Genomic DNA, 6000 nt, shown 5'->3' with positions numbered 1-6000 from the left:
AAAAATGTAAAATGTATTGATTTGAGAGTGGAAACTACAAAATGAGAACACATTAGGCTTTGCTCTGAGAACTTTATGGTTCTTGAGACAGTTATTCTTAGTTATTTGATTCAATTAAAACGCAGATATAAGCAAGGTGAACTATAAGGAAATATGATAAGAGACTTTAGCTCAGGATGAAAGTGTAAACCATAGCATCAGAGGCATCATGCATACCATTATCTAGAAGGCTGGTCAAACTGAGGTCCTGCAGCAGCCTCAGCACAAATGGCTGCCGAACCTCAATTCTAGTGAACTAAGAGAAAACAGACAGTGAGGCAAGCAAGGACTTTGTACTCAGAATATTCTGCAGTTCAGGAAGTCCAGATCCTAGGAGTGCAAGCCAAGACATTACAACTGATGTGAGGAATTGCTCTGGTGCCAATCGTGGCTCAGATTTATTGCTTTAATGGCTAAGGTCACAGGCTAAGGCATTCTCCAGATTCTGCTGTTGAATACAGACACTACCGCCCCTCCTGTCTCCCCACCATCAAACACCAGGAGTCTGGTAGGGCAGAACTGCACAAATGGGAAACACCCATCAAATGCAGCAGGAATATTAACTTCACTAGGAAGCCTTTGTATGCCATTACTTTAGAAAGGATTCCTTGTTAGTCCTACCATTAAACAATTAAATTGTCAGAGATGAATTCTGTGCATGTGTGTGCAGAGCTTGCCTGTGTGTGCAGGATGTGTAATTTCCCACTCAGGTGATGTCTGCTGCAGGTTGTCTTTCTCTCTCTTTCTCTCTCTCTCTCTCTCTCTGTCCCTCTCCCACCCCAATTGTGTGCTTTTCCCTTTACATTGTTGAAAATAAATACATCTTCCTGATGGTATAAGCAGTTTTTGTTATGAACTTTGATATGCCTACACATTCTATACTACACAGAAAGTAGTAATATAAAATGAAATGTTCAAAAATTAATTTGTCTCCAGGTATTTCTCTGCCAGAACATGATTCCTTAGTTCCCCTCTCCTGACACTAGTTATTGATACAGTCAGTTTACTCTACATGCATTCTAAACATGGATGTTATATCAAAAAACTCTAAACCAAGTCAAGGCTAATGCCTACAAATAGGAAGAATGATGAGCAAATGCTGTGTCCCTTATATTTTCATCCTAATTAGGAATTTATGCCTTCATAATACTGGCTTACTTATCCTAGTTCCCTATTGTAAAATGTCTGACCTAGGAAAATCAATGCTTGTGACAAGTACACACATTTCACTTAAACCCAGTAATAATTATTTTAGTCAAGAAAAAGCACACTACCTAAAATAAATTTAATTATATTTAATTCATATAATTAGGGCCACACTTAAATCTCTATACTTTCTTATATAGCTCACATTTTTACTTAATTGGAATATATTCTTGACCTTGTCAATTACCAAAACTTTTCTTTGAGGTTCCATAATCTTTTAAAAATGCTAAAAACAAAATAGACTAGCTATACACTAAGATGAAAAGACTTTTAGAAATTCCATATGTATAAAGTGACAGGGCCAGGTGCAGTGGCTCACATCTGTAATCCCAATTCTTCGGGAGTCCAAGGGGGTAGGATTACTCGAGGCCAGGAGTTTAAGGTTACAATGAGCTGTGATCCCACAGTTACATTCCAGCCCAGGTGACAGAGTGAGACCCTGTCTCTAAAAAAATTAAAATAATTAATAATTAATAATTAAAAAAAATAAGGTGAAGAGTAAGCTTAAGAAAATACTCCAATATCTGCAAATCCTCCAGCTCCTAAGAAAACCATGTTGGATTAATTCTCTATGTGCTGGTGCAATTATTAGTCACTTAATAAATGCTCCTTGATTGTGATGACATCGCAGCATCACGAATATATCCCGTGAACGAATATTAAGCCTCATAAAATGTTTAGCCTATCTTTTTTATAACGATGTACAGAAGGGGCAAATAGAGAAGGAAATGAGTCTTGAAATCAGATTATGAGTAGCTTCAGTTTCTCTCCAGACTGCCCGTTTTTTGGATCTCGTTTTCTTTGGCTTATGATATGGTTTGAATATGCCCCCACTCTGAATCTTATGATGAAATGCGACTCTCAATGTTGGGAGTGGGGCAGATTCCTCATGAATGACTTGGTGCCATCCTCATGGTAAAGAGTGAGTTCTCAGTCTGTGAATTCATGTGAGAGTTAGTTATTTAAAAGAGCCTGGCACCCCTCCCCTCTCTCTTGTTTCCTTTCTCTCTATGTGATACAGTTTCCTCCTTTGCCTTCTACCATGATTGTAAGCTCCCTGGGGCCCTCACCAGAAGCAGATGCTGGCACCATGCTTCCTGTATAGCCTGCAGAACTGTGCGCCAAATAAACCTCTCTTCTTCATAAGTTTACCCAGCCACAGGTATCCTTTCATAGCAACACAAACAGACGAACACAGCTTATATCTGTTAGATGTTAGAATGACATCTCTTTACAAATTATTGGTATGGGCCAGGTGTGGTGGCTAGTACCTGTAATCCCAGCACTTTGGACCAGCACTTTGGGAGCGGGAGGATCACTGGAAGCCAGGAGTTTGAGACCAGCCTGGGAAACAAAGCAAGACCTTCATCTTTACAAAAAATAAAAATGTAGCCAGGAGTTGTGGTGTGTGTGTGTGTGTAGTCCCAGCTACTCAGGAGCCTGAGGTGGGAGGATTGCTTGAGCCAAGGAGTTCAAAGCTGCAGTGAGTTTTGCTCACTCTATTGCACTCCAACCTGGGCAATAGAGTGACACCCTATTTCTAATTTTTTTCAATTAAAAAAGGATTGATATGTTTACTGAAACCACTCCTATCTATTTACTAATATAGGTTTTCCAAAATATTACCTTGAGCAAGGGACTCTCTCTCTATACATATACATACATATATAAATATAGAGTGATTTCCATTCAGAAATAATACTCATTAGCTTCTATTACATCTGAAATCATGTCATTAGTTATTAATTGCTTTGATTAAAGTTTTTGTAGCATTATGAGACACCTATTAAAATACAAATGTCCCTGAGAGAGATAACACTCCAAGCTCACTGTCAATGATTTACAACTTTTCAAGAATTATTGCAGGATTATTTATGAAATATCAAATCTCTTTCCATCTGTGATGACAAATAAGTAAATTCAGCCACATGAGGAAGTCCAGCACATAACTACTTCTGTGTCATGGTATCAGGGCAGTTAGAAGGGACTGCCTGCTACCCAAACTCCACCATCCCTTCTCAAATTTTTTATTTTAAATTTTAGCCAAAAGGGTCTTTGTATACTATTAAATACAGATATTTCTGAAAGAAGTAAGTCACACATTAAGCCCAAAATGTTATTTTTTTCATCTCTGAACAAATGTATTTATCAGATTCTTCAAGATGCTGACCGAAACCCTTTACTGTTTAATTCTCTGAAATGTCTTCAATAATTTTATGAAGTCCTAAAACTTCAACCTTTATGTTTATTGAAATAATCACAATTTTTTGTAATTTGCTCTCATATTATGTCCACACCTAGACTGGAATATTCAGCTAACTAGTGGACATCCCTGTTTACACTTCATACTCAAAATACCCAGAACCAACACATGCTATTCTCTTCATACCTGCTTCTCATTTGTTACAGGTTTCCTTAGCCACACAGTAGTAGTAACGTCACTCAAGTAGTAATGTCGGAGTCATCTTTCCTTCTTCTCTTCCCCACAGTCACTGATTACATCCTGAGGATTCCAACTCAGTGATACCTTGCACTTGAAGGGGCTCTCATTCAGAGGCCCCCTATCTCATGCAGACCTTCACTTTTCCTCCCTAGACTGCCAATAGAGCTTCTTACTCACAATTCCCAGCACCGCTCCCCACTGCACGTTACTCTTCCTAAAGCTTAGCTTCAATCATATCACCCTCCAGTTTGAAAACTTTAATGTTTCCCATTGCTTATTAAATTCAGATCAAACTCATCTTGCTTTTCAGTGTATATTATGATACACTGAATTATGTATATTCATAATACAATATTAATAGCATAATATATTATGATACACTGTATTATGTAATATCATACACAATATTATGATACACTATATTATGATACACTTTTACTTTCATGTACCCACTAGTAAAACCGGAACACTCACTCCTCTCAAAGATTCCCTTTGCTTTCCAGCCTACGTGCCTTTCCTCAAATTGTTTCCTCCACATTTCACCCATTTCCTATTTCCAGCCATTGAGAGCTACCTATCTTCAAGGTCAACTTCAGGTTTTACTTTCTTCACTACGTCTTTCTGGCTCTCCCAGCTGGATGTGATCATCTCATCGTGGAACTCCCATGGCCACTGCTGTGCCCCGACTTACTAAATAGTGCCATCATGCCTATGCTTGCCTTATGCTACTCACTGTATTGACAACCCATAAGTCTAGGAATAGTGTCTTATTAATCTCTACTTTACCTGCAGTGCCTAGATCTATTCTTGCATGTAAAATGCACATAATTATTGAAGTATTTTTGAATGAGTTTTGAAGGAGGATAAGAAAGAAAGTGGAGGAACTCTGAAAGGGTAGCTATGCCAAGAAATGATATCCTAGGCTCCTGGAGAGCAATTTTACACACTTTGTCATCTTGATAAGACTGTAGCTTAGCACAAGCATCTTGGCAATGAAGAAAATCTGTGTTGGGGGCAAGACAGGCTGGTCCAGAGCACCAGCATCCACATGGATAAAATCTAGTACTGGGACTCTCAGGCAGGGAGGGCAGCATGAAACCACTGGGTCCCGGGAATCTTGGTAGTATCTTCAGGTCCTGGAAAGCTGCGGGGCAGATGGCAGCTCTAGGCCAGAGGATTCTGGGAGGCAAATGAGGTAGTAAAACTAACTGCCTGTTTAACCATTCTACATACACTAGATTAGACTAGCACTATTTTAGCCTTGTTTGGGTTCTGTATATACGTGAAACTGTCAGTCAGTTGTTCAATCAATCATTATATATTTATTGAGTGCTTTCAGTATGCCAAGTACTTGCACTGTGCTAGGTGCTGAAGATGCGGGGGCTAACAAAAAAGACAAAAATCTCTCCCCTTATGGACATTACTTTCTAGTGGAAGAAGAGAAGTGATACACTGAACACATGCATAACAGATTAGAAGGTGATCTTTATTTTATCCTCTGGATGAAAATCAAGCAGGCTATAAAGGTGAAGTGTTAGAATTTCAAGCATAGTGGTCAGGGCTTATTAAAAAGATGATACTTGAGCTGGGATGTGGAAGAGGTGAACATGTATCTGTGCAGCTATCTGAGGAAAGAGCACAAAAGGAAGAGGGAATAGCCAGTGCAAATGTCCTGAGGAGAGCAAGGCTGGCTGTTAGAGGAACAGAAAGGAGGCCAGAGTGGCTGGAGTTGTTGGAGGCAGAGTGAGATCAGAGAAATAAAGAGAGACTTCTAGTCTTTGCAAGCTATTACAAGAACATGGCTTTTATTTTGAATGGGGAGCTCTAGGAAGAGCCTTGGCAAAAATTGACACCATTGCTGTTGACCTGAGATTGAACTAGAAAGAGGGCCAAAGATGTAAGCAGGAAGACCAGTTAGGAGGCCATTGTCATATCCTAGGCAGAAGATCATGATGAAAGCGTGGACCAGAATGGTGGTGGTAGAGATAATGAGAAGTGATTGGAGTCAAGAAATTTTTTTTTTTTTTTTTGAGATGGAGTCTCGCTCTGTCACCCATGCTGGAGTGCAGTGGCGCGATCTTGGCTCACTGCGACCTCCGCCTCCCAGGTTCAAGGGATTCTCCTGACTCAGCCTCCCAAGTAGCTGGGACAACGGGCGCATGCCACCACGCCTGACTACTTTTTTTTTGTACTTTTAGTAGAGAGGGGGTTTCATCATGTTAGCCAGGATGGTCTCAATCTCCTGACCTCGTGATTCACCCCCCTCAGTCTCCCAAAGTGCTGGGATTACAGGCATGAGCAACCGCGCCTGG

Source organism: Gorilla gorilla, chromosome 1 (genome assembly GCF_029281585.2).
Source record: "Gorilla gorilla gorilla isolate KB3781 chromosome 1, NHGRI_mGorGor1-v2.1_pri, whole genome shotgun sequence".
Taxonomy (NCBI): domain Eukaryota; kingdom Metazoa; phylum Chordata; class Mammalia; order Primates; family Hominidae; genus Gorilla; species Gorilla gorilla.
The sequence above is the reverse complement of the archived record's forward strand: the minus strand, read 5'-3'. Positions refer to the sequence as shown.